Below are 13,141 nucleotides of genomic sequence, written 5' to 3'. Positions count from 1 at the left end.
GAATCGAAACAATTTATGATTAATATTTATATTTCTATTCAAATTATATTAAAATTGCAATATATTGTTATGTTAATAGATAATATTAAAAATATGTCAACCGTAAATCTCCATTTTGTTTTATATATTCTTTTACTCTTTTACTTACTTGTGCTTTCGTTAATTTTCTTAATGGTTCGTCTATTTTTTGTGCGAACGGTTACAGTCACCTTCTGGTATCTCCAGAGAAACAGCCCGAGTGTCACAGGTAGAAGGATGGAAGACTGTACCAGTACGGAATTGTTATCTATCGCAAGCACGAAAGATAAAATTTTCTTCACTGGAATTGAACCCTAAGCACGTAGTGCAGAAATATCATGCTGTGCCTTACGCAATGGGAACAAGTCCACGCAATGGGAACTAGTCCTCCCATAGTATTTTATGTTTGTATTCTTTTATATGCATGTATTCACATACTTATGTATACATGCATGTATGTATCCTGCATGTGTCTGTATGTATAGAAGTATTAATGTGATCACATAAACACACACACACACACATGCGCACACACACACACACAAAGACACGCAAAAATGCGTGTGTATATGTGTGTGAGCATACATATGATTTGGTGTGCTGGACATGGGACCATTATACCATCCAGGTGTCAGCTCTAATGCTAATCATGTAAAATTCTTTGAATTATGGCCCGCTTGTATCACATATTTTAAGGAAGATAACACTTCCTTACCCCAGTACTATACGCAACTTGCTAAAATCTTTCACATATATCGGTTTAAATATAAATGTTAATAATAATTTAATCCTGCTTCATTTCCTGAATGACACTAACATCCAGACAAGCAATTACTAAATTCACAAAAGCGTGACGAGCAAGATGTCTATATCCATAAGGACATCAAACACATCAGATCTGTAATTAGAGTCACAGTCATTTCTATCTCCAGAAGAATATCAAATACTTCACTAAGCTGACAAATTTGCAAAACCATTCAAACCCAATGTGACGATGCATCGATATAATTTACTGATGGGTTTTTACACATAGCCAGCACACAGTGCTACCGAACCGTGATTCGGGTAAACAGAAATAAACGGTCCAAAAATCCACTGAGTCTGTTTAAATATACACACTCCCGAACACACACACATAAACACACATACATATATAAATATATATGTTTGTATGCAAATATAATATATATATATATACACACATGAATATATAGACACACACACACACACACGCATACACAGACACACACGCACGCACACACACACATACACTTATACATAAACACACACATATCGGAAGACGCACGCCGTGTATGTGGTGTGCGGTTCAATTGATTGTTATAACATTTTCACGCACAATGAAATACATGACAGATTTCCAGTATATTGTGCGGCATTTAAATGATCTGTTAGTACTAACAATGCAAATGTCATTTCACTAATATTCAATGATTCTGACCGGAAATCTTAATAACTAGATATTATTTCCTTAAAAATCATTTATAACGTTTCCATCTTAGTGTCCAGTGAGCAACATATTTATATTTCTTCATAACTTTCCACGTGCATTTGATATTAGTGGTTTAGTTTCATTATATGACAAGTTTCTAATAGGTTAACAAGACGTGTGCTTTGAGAGCTTTGATCTTGTTCGCGTGTGCAGAGAGAGAGAGAGAGAGAGAGAGAGTGTGTGTGTTAGAGAGAGGGAGAGTGTGTTAGAGAGAGAGAGAGAGAGTAAGAGAGAGAGAAAGTATCGTTTCCATATACGTTCACAAGATTTGATATGTTACCTATCCACTTCAGGTTACATGCAGTTCTGTCAGGTTTCATGCGTGCAATTGCTTGTTTATTTAGCTCTTGTACGCATAATTTAATATTGACACATACACGCACATACACACGATTACACACACACTCATATGTGAAAATATATACATACATATATCAATATATCTATATATATATATGTGTGTGTGTATATGTATATATGTATATATATATATATATATATATATATATATATATATATATATATATATATATATATATATATATATATATATATATTAAAAAATAACGTCGACCACTAATGTGGACAATTAATGCGCTAGAAATAGATCACATCTTGTGTCTATTAAGACCTAAATTGTTCTCAACATGAAATATAGCAGCATACCAAAAACGTGAGCGGGCAAGACATTTAAAATCACCTAAAAAAGCATTCTTAAACAGGAACCGGTTTCGGATTTAACAAATTCTTACCATTTGTCTATTCGTCTTCAGCCTGATTTGTAATGTAACCGCAATCATCAGAATCGTATACAGAGTTGCCCACCGCCATGGGTGCGCGTGCATATGGTTCTGCTAATTACAGCTTAATGGTAAAATTGAAAAGTCTTCGTTTTGGCGCGCTAATTCCAGGAATATATCTGCAGAAAATATTTACTGCGTCGTATATATACAGTATGAGAACATGGATAATGGGTAAAATATTATTATAAAATATGTTAATTAATCATATATTAATTAATATCGATTAATTATCAGGATGCCAGCACGTCTAAAGAATCAAAGAGATTCAGAAATATTATCTGCAATCTCAGGGGATTAAGGTACATTTTAAAAAATAACGTCGACCACTAACGTGGACAATTAATGCGCTAGAAATAGATCACATCTTGTGTCTATTAAGACCTAAATTGTTCTCAACATGAAATATAGCAGCATACCAAAACATGAGCGGGCAAGACATTTAAAATCACCTAAAAAAGCATTCTTAAACACGAACCGGTTTCGGATTTAACAAATTCTTACCATTTGTCTATTCCCCTTCAGTCTGATTTGTAATGTAACCGCAATCATTGAGAACAATTTAGGTCTTAATAGACACAAGCTGTGATCTATTTCTAGCACATTAATTGTCCACGTTAGTGGTCGACGTTATTTTTTAAAATGTACCTTAATCCCCTGAGATTGCAGATAATATTTCTGAATCTCTTTGATTCATTAGATGTGCTGGCCTCCTGATAATTATTCGATATTAATTAATATATGATTAATTAACAGATTTTATATATATATATATATATATATATATATATATATATATATATATATATATATATATATACATATATAACTCTGTGTGTGTGTGTGCGTGTGTTTTGTATATATATATGCCTCTGTGTATGTGCGGGACGGTGCCTGGCTTAGTGGTTAAGAGTATTCGGCGCGCAGTCGTTAGATCTTGAGTTCAATTCTGGGCGGCACGTTGTGTATTTGAGCTAGACACTTCATTTCACACTACTCCAGTATACTCAGCTGGTAAAAATTATTCTTACATGTAATTCGAAAAGGCAGCCTTATCATATTCTGTCTCAAGTTGAGTCTCCCTGAGAATTATGTTAACGGTACACGGGACTGTGGCGGCCTGAGCCACTTGTACGTTATTATCACGAGTAGTTATTACGTTGATCGGATCAACTGGAACTCATATCATCGTAATCGACGGAGATCCGCACACACACACACACACACACACACACACGCACACACACATACATATCTACACACACACACACACATACACACACACACACACACACACACACACACACACACACACACACACACACACACACATGTAGTATTCTCCGTAGATATACATTATGAAGTTACATAGATATTCTTAACTTTCTTCTCGGTTGGCATTTATTTTCGGGAGGTGGGAGTGTTATTGAAATAGTTCGCTCATTACTATTTTATTTATTCATCTATTTATTGTATTTTAATTGTCAAGTTTTATGATGACAATGCCGGATATTGGATGTGTTTCGGTTTTGTAACTTTAATGCGTGTAAATCATGTCCATATCTGAAATCTTTTTGTATGCAATGGAGAATAAAATGCTCTTTCTCACATATTCATCGCATTGTGCAGAAAAAATTTGGTTGTGAGTCTCAATTGCCCAGAAACTGCACAGCTACTGCTGTGATTATTATGTTATTTTGTCTATAGAATTCTTCGTGTTATATACATGCTGCGTATAATATATAGCTCGTTATACCTATATTTGCATTGAACATTGAATATTTTCAGCAATCTCTCTAATTTCCTTCTCAGCGAAAGTGCCTACTGAAGAATTTCTATGTAAAGCTGATGTACACTCTAGTTATTACACTGATAGCATATATTCGTTTACCTTAAAACTCATTCAACATTGGGTACGTGCTACTTATGCATTCACATATGGGGAAAAAAACTGCAATTCTTCCGCATTCTCAAAATACATTTGGTATCTAAAAAACATTGATATAAATAAATCGACTGTGAAATTGAACGTAACTGTTAAGGCGAAATTATTTATGGCAGTGGTATATTAGCAGTAATAACTTAGTGGAAAATAAAATTGAATATATGATATCGGGGGCTGCGATTGGTTATCCTGATTCTAAAATGGAACCTGATGACTAAAACATAAAAAAAAGTTACCATGCTTAGCAGAATTAATCTGTTTTAAGCTACCTGATGGAACCTACGAATGTTTTTAATATGCGATTATATTATTAGAATTTCCATAGGCTGTATTACGCATTACTTTTGTGTTTTAGTGGAGCTAAATGATGAAGTCACCACTTTTTTTTTTTACGCTAAAGTACATCTTACACTCGCTTACTTTATTCTAAAACGTGAAACATCTCAGATCGTAGTTTGTGGCTAACGGATTAAAGGATAACAAGCATACGTTATGGGATGTAACTTTGCATATTCCGTTATGTGAAGTTCGCAATAACAACTTAAGCATGTTGCCCCTCCATATGGGTTTCTCCATTAGTTAGCAATACAAATTGATGCCTCATGATACATATATCTACAACGTACATAATATAATGTATAGAAGAAGTCATACGATCGGGCGCAGCTATATGAACGTAGATTATGTAGAACGGTTGATTGGTCATTCATCCCGTTTAGACTACGGTACTATATGGCGGTGGAATCTAAAACATACACAAAAGTACATATGCGCGAGTGCGGGAAAAACATCATGCAACATAGTATATAAGAGATGAAGGGAGAAAGAGATTTTTTACATAGAAATAAAACATGATAATTGGATATGTGAGTAGAGATTAAAATAGAGAGAGGGGAAAGATGGAGAGAAGTAGAGAAATTGAAAGAAAGGCAGAGATGCATTACAATCCGTTAATTGAACAGGACTTGCATAGAAATTTCTCTCTTCCAATACCTATGAACATGAATGTGTTCATTTATGACAAAAGGAGAGAGAGTAGAAAGGGGAGAGAGGAATTGTACAAGAAGTATAGCATCCTGTGACGTCAAGTAGATCAAGTAAGACAGTGTCGAATGAACGACTTCATAAATTCGTGGCCAAACCTAACAAGCTTGGGCCGTCAAACCAGTAGACACATTTCGGTTGTCTATGAAACAGCACTCAGTTTCTTTTAAAAAATGGAATATATATATATATATATATATATATATATATATATATGTATTCGTTTGTATTTATATAATGGGCATTATTATAGAAAAATAATAACGCCACACAGTGGACTTCTCAAAATAACCACATTTAGTACCTATGCGAGGAAAAAACAACCAACAGAAGATGACCAACTTACTTTTAAAATAGACTTAATTGTGTATCGACCGATTTCGCGATTACTAGAATGAATCTAGACTTCGTTCATCAGCACAATATTGTCCCCAAAATATATATAAATAAACAAAATTCTCACATCACCAAAACCGAACAACTACGTATCCGACAGAGTAAAGGGAATGAAGTTTATCTGTATATATCTTCATCAAAGAAGCGGGAAATACTTCCGGGTTGTGTTTTGGGGTACCCATGTGGAGACGAATAAAAAAATTCAACATTGAATGTATTCCGTGTATATATTTGATAAATAAATTTAAAAAAGGATAAAACTCTTTTACAAGAATTTTATCAAGAAGCCAGTGTGTAAAAAAATTCATTAGGGAAATTTCTATTCCCAAGAATATAATTATTCGTTTATATTTATATAAAGGGCATTATTATAGAATGAATTTTTTTTCCTCGCATAGGTACTAAATGTGGTTATTTTGAGAAGTCCACTGTGTGGCGTTATTATGTTTCTATAATAATGCCCTTTATATAAATATAAACGAATAATTATATTTTGGGGAATAGAAATTTCCCTAATGAATTTTTTTTAAACACTGGTTTCTTGATAAAATTCTTGTAAAAGAGTTTTATCCTTTTTTTGAATTTATATATATATATATATATATATATATATACGAATTTATTCTTCTAGAAAACGTTGAAAGATGAAAGAAGATTTTTACATCAACAAGATTTGAACTCCGTGCACTAAATTCATGTGTATTATGATGCCAGTAGTTCATATACACCATATTGGAAAGGAGATCGAGTGCTTCTGTCAATGCCTTACATATTACAGTATCGCTCATAAACTGTCTTTATGATGTATTAGTCTGGATCATTAAAAGACGTTTGTGAAATAAACAGTTTTGTCTCCAACATTTCGAAATTTGATAATGATTTATTATGTATTATAAATGTCAGACAATTATATCAGTTTAAAGAAACTTTATTGTTCGAGTTCACTTATGTATGCGATGTGCATGTATGTATTTGCATTTACGTATGTATGTGTATATATATATGAATACATATTTGTGTATGTGAGAATGTACGTATATATATATATATATATATATATATATATATATATATATATGCATATATATATATATATGTATATATATACATACACATATCATATATATATTTATATATATATATATATATATATATATATATATATATATATATATATATATATATATATATATATATATATATATATATATATATATATATATATATACATATACATATATACGCGTATGCATATATATATATATATTTATATGAATATATATATATATATATGTATATATATATATATATATATATATATATATATATATATATATATATATATATATATATATATATATAGGTATATACATAACAATATGTAGAGGGACAGATGGATAGATAGAAATTCTGTGCACCCATACAGACACGCAAACACACTGAGATTGAGGCGCATATTTGTGGATGTAGATGTGTGAGTGTATATAGATATGTACGAATTTATAAGTATATAGCTACATAAATAATTGCATATATGTGTATATGTGCATATAATATATGTGTGTATATATCGCGTTCTGTGCCTGTACACATGTGTGTATTCGTATATATTTAAACATGATTATACAGATACATATGTATGCACTGATATATATATGCGTGTATGTATATACGTATATGTGCGCCTGTGAGTATGTGTTTTGCAAGTTTGTGTGAGCGAAGTCGGAAATATAACAATAGCTACACAGGAATTTATACTTCCGTGTGCCTACGTTTTAGTATTTGTGCGTGTGTGTGTGTGTGTGTGTGTGCGTGTGTGTGTGTGTGTGTGTGTGTGGCAGAAGATGAGTGTGTATCTGTGGGTATATACGTGTTTATTTTTTGAGTCTGTATGTGCCTTTCTGTCGATAAATCTTACCCGCTGTCTAGCTTTAATTGATAGGTGAGAGGAAAAGATGAGACAGGGATATAAGTAAACGATATATCAACCAGTATATAAAAGTATACACTAATGTGAAATATATTGTAATGAAAGATCCGGATAATGCTTTCGAGAAGAAATGAATATATATATAAATATGCGTGTGCGTGTGTGTGTAGGATATATATATATATATATATATATATATATATATATATATATATATATATATATATATATATATATATATATATATATATATATATATATATATATATATATATATATATATATATATATATACATATATATATATATATATATGCGTAACTGGTCGTAGGTTAATATTAATAATATAAATCGTACGACACTAAGAAAGCTATTCGTTTCAGTTATATATCTTTCAAATTACAAACTCTCACTATGTTGATATTCTACCTTAGTGTACACGCCACATCTCTCTCCACCGCCTCTTTCTTTATTTCTTTCTATTTTCCACCCTTTCACTCTTGTTACTATTATTGAAGACGATAGTATATATTTTTTCGTCTAGAAAAAAGATGAAACACACATCACTGTAAAGAAACAGTTAAAAAAAAAAAAAACTGCTTCTCTCACAAAATTACACTAACCCACAGATATATATTCTTTTCTTAGTCTATTATGGGCTTATATATATGCATCATTTTGGTGCTCAGTTTCTCTTACCTCTCCTCCATTCTTACTCACTCTCACCGCACTCTCTCTATCAATCTATCTTTCTATATATATATACATAAACATATACATATACATTTATATATATATATATATATATATATATATATATATATATATAGTTTTAGGGAAAATAACCAATTTTCAAGAACTCATCGATGAAAATCTATACGGCTCAATTTAATTTTAATTTTTTATAAATTGATTTTAATTGAGTTTTTTACCTGTAATTTTGAATTTTGTCCCTAATATTATTATTATATATATATATATATATATATATATATATATATATATATATATATATATATATATATATATATATATATATGTATATATATATATATATATATATATATATATATATATATATATATATATATATATATATATATATATATATATATATATATATATATATATATATATATATATATATATATATATATATATATATATATATATATATATATATATATATATATATATATATATATATATATATATATATATATATATATATGTATATATATATATAAATGTATATGTATACATATATATATATACAAACAAAAAAGTTAATGAGGAATTACGTTTAGGGTATCTGTACCCTGCGAGCATAGGCTGCCTACATAGCCATACCCATGGATAGCACAGGTGACTGATACCGAAAATCAATAATAATTAATACAATTATTTTCTTCCTTAGTCGGTAACTATAACCACTAACTCTGCCTGTCTTACACACACATACATACATACATATATATATATATGTATTTATATATATATATATATATATATATATATATATATATATATATATATACATGCATACGTACATACATATATACATATATAGATAGATAGACAGAGAGATAGACTGACAGATAGGTACACAGATAGAAAGGTAGATAGATGGATAGATAAATATAAAATCCAATCGTCACTAATTGCAATTGATGAGGCTTTGTTGCACCTATATTGCTAGAAATATTAGTTAACGTGCATACAACCTCAAGGAAGTATATTGTCACATATTGTCTGCGGAGGTGATCACCCAAATGCGAATCTAGATCACTGTACTAATTTTGTCTGTAACATTGCAGACACGCCAGCAGTGGCAACTGCACCCCGAGTCTACGCCCTCAGTCTCAACTGCAAGAAAGCATGTTTTCATATGTTTTCAGTGGTAGTAAAGACTCCATGAACGAAGCTGGATCCCTGGACTAGGCTAATTCGTCTGTAAAATTGGAGACATATCGCCAGTGTCAACTCCATCACGAATCTGCACCCTCAGTCACAATTAATGAAAGACTCTATTATTACTTCCCGTTTTATACTTCGAATAGCTACCTACGTTCTTATATATATATATATATATATATATATATATATATATATATATATATATATATATATATATATATATATATATATATATATATATATATCGGTAAAATATGAAGCTTATAGGTTAAAATGGTGAGCAAAGGCAATTATTTAGGCAATGCAGGTCAACAATATTTAATTATTTACATTATTTATATTTGACGGATATTTGTTGTCATCTTGTTTGCTGTTAACACATCGTGTCGGCTGACATACCCTCCGGCCTCCATCAGGTGACCTGAACAACAACAACAACACCAACAATAATAATAATAATAATAATAATATCCAAAGATATGCAGAAGAGTTACGGTTCATTTCTGTTCATTATCACTGATGATTTTGGGTATGAGACGCCTTTCTGCCAAACACGTGCCAAAACTGCTTTCATATGACCAAAAAGATGAACAAGTACTCCTTCATTGTATCGAGAGCAATGAAAACATTTTGAAAACTTCGCATGGGACTCTGAGCAGATGACGCCAAACTTTTACGAAAATTTGATGCAGATTCTTAGCTCAAATTTCTGTCATGGTCAATGCTATCACACGCTACACACTTTCCTCCCAAGAACTCCTGTAAATAGCAAAAGTGATCTAGAACATACGCAGAAGTGATCCCAGTCAATTTGTGCCAAGCGGCTTAACTCTGCGTGCTTTAACTTCGTTACTATGGCAGCTGGCAGCATGGCAGCATGGCAGCATTCCGTATTGATCATAACACGTATATACACTCATTATATATATCATAAATATGTATCTATCTCTCTATCTACCAATCTATCTGTATATATATATAAACATACATATATATATATATATATATATATATATATATATATATATATATATATATATATATATATATATATATATATATATATATATATATATATATATATATATATATATATATATATATGTATATATATATATATATATATATATATATATATATATATATATATATATATATATATATATATATATATATATATATATATATATATATATATATATATATATATATATATATATATATATATATATATGTATATATATATATATATATATATATATATATATATATATATATATATATATATATATATATATATATATATATACATAAATACATGTTTCCCCAATTCTCATATGCTTCAGCAGACATATTAGAAACTTAGTGTAATTCTGAAATTTCTAGCGAGGAAATCTCTCCCTGTACCCAAATACGTTTATGGGCAATGAGTGAGTTCCAAGTACTCTGTACACAGATTTATGGGTGCATGTATTTCGGAATAGCCGTCTCCTCCTTGACAGGGGAAACAGAGGTGCCACCAATTGACAACGACTGACTAAATGTCTCTTCGTATCACCCAAAGAAGTTACTGCGTCTTGGCTTTAGTAAAATTCTGACTTGTAGCGCTCAGAAATTTTGGGTACAGATTGTACATTTTACAAGTTCAAATATAGATGAGATATATTTGAAGCCGTTAGAAAACTAGAAAACCACTCATAGTAATTTGCCATGAAGAACAATTGTCACAGTAGACACATATTTGTAAACACTATAATACTTTCAACCTCATCCTCTTATAGACATGAATATATTCTTAAGAATATATGTTTTTAAAACATTGAAGAATAAAAGAATTTTGAAGCACTATAAACAATTCATATATTAATTACATAATACAAAATCAATCCCAATAGAACACTAAAGCGAAGAGTTGAGATGTACGAAACACATGTCACGAAAAAGCTGTTCTCTATTTCCTTAAAAATGATACATACAACAGCCTAAATACACACACACACATATTTACAAATATAAATGAATGTTTATTTCTCTCTCTCTCTCTCTCTCTCTCTCTCTCTCTCTCTCTCTCTCTCTCTCTCTCTCTCACTCACTCTATATATATATATATATATATATATATATATTTATGCGTGTGTTCGTTTGTGTGTGTGATTTCCTTTTTTCGTGTGTGTGTTTGTGTGTATGTGTGTGTGCTTGCGTGCCGATATCTCAAAATAATTTTGTAAGAGTTATAAAATGGTGTCATTTTGCGCGTTTAAATATTTCATCTGTTATTTAGTAGATAATCTTTGCTCAGATTTCAATGACTGAAACCGTTTGGGAATGATACAAATAAACTGTCTCCGCACAGATAAAATGCTATAATGTGGGTTGTGTATTTATTTTGAACTATCTGCGTACATAAACATACAGCATTGCTTTTAATGTTAAATGAATTTTTGTCAGAAAACTAATTATAACCAAGCCTGGCAACATGTACTTTACCATTCTACCGATATTTTCCTTTCAAAATATACAATAATTTTATTGGATTAATCACTATGTCCTTCCAATATGTATATTCCCATATACATGCGTTTTAAGTTGATTTCTTTGCCATTAGTTGAAGAGCGATCACATATCAGCGTCTACAATATTGACTAGATTGATAAACAAATAACTATATTTTTAAATGGCCAGTCTCTTAATATGAAGTTCTTCGCTTGATTTGAAGGAAAATGTTTATTAATAAGCTCAATTTGCTCAAGGAATAAAGTTCATAAGGTATTTAATTCTTAGCGATCAAATTCAATCAAATAAATCTTAACAATTTTACTATAGGCAGCATACGCTAGTATGAAATAAAGAACAACAATTTTGATTGGATATACGTTTTTGTTGATCAACTCGTATGTCATCAAACCTCATGACAGTGGTTTTCCCAAAAATTTACAGCTTAGGCTATTGGGGACTACTTTAGCTGATATAGCCTTGCGATTTGAAAACTAAAGGTAGAAATTCAAAACGAACTATGATTTTGCCAACACACACACGCACATCTATCATTATACCTATCTGTCTGTTTCTCTGCCTGTCTATCTATCTATAAATATATATATATATATATATATATATATATATATATATATATATATATATATATATATATATATATATATATATATATATGAAATTAGAAATCATCTAATTATAAATCTCACAGAGAGCCTTAAGCAGCAGTGGTACGATAAAGCAGTTGTATACTGTCAACTTAATGTGACAGTCCGAATAAGGGAATTATACTGCTGCAATTTAGGCCTGGAAGCTGGACCGCTTCCTATCGGCCTTGACACAATTCCTGTGTCCTTATATTTGCGAGGTGGAAACCGGTCCCCCCCCCCCAGCTTAGTCTGCATTGAGGGACATGTTTCTGAGTCGTTGCTCATCAGCCTAAAGTAGCACGACCAGCTATGATCCCCTTATTGGGACTGTCACATTAAGTTGACAGTACACAAATGCTTCATCGTAACACTGCTGCTTAAGTCTCTCTGTGAGATTTATGATTATATGATTTCTAATTTTTGTAATCAGTGAATGTG

The sequence above is a fragment of the Octopus bimaculoides genome, chromosome 6, assembly GCF_046866305.1.
Source record: "Octopus bimaculoides isolate indiv1 chromosome 6, ASM4686630v1, whole genome shotgun sequence".
Taxonomy (NCBI): domain Eukaryota; kingdom Metazoa; phylum Mollusca; class Cephalopoda; order Octopoda; family Octopodidae; genus Octopus; species Octopus bimaculoides.
This window is presented reverse-complemented; position numbering follows the sequence as displayed.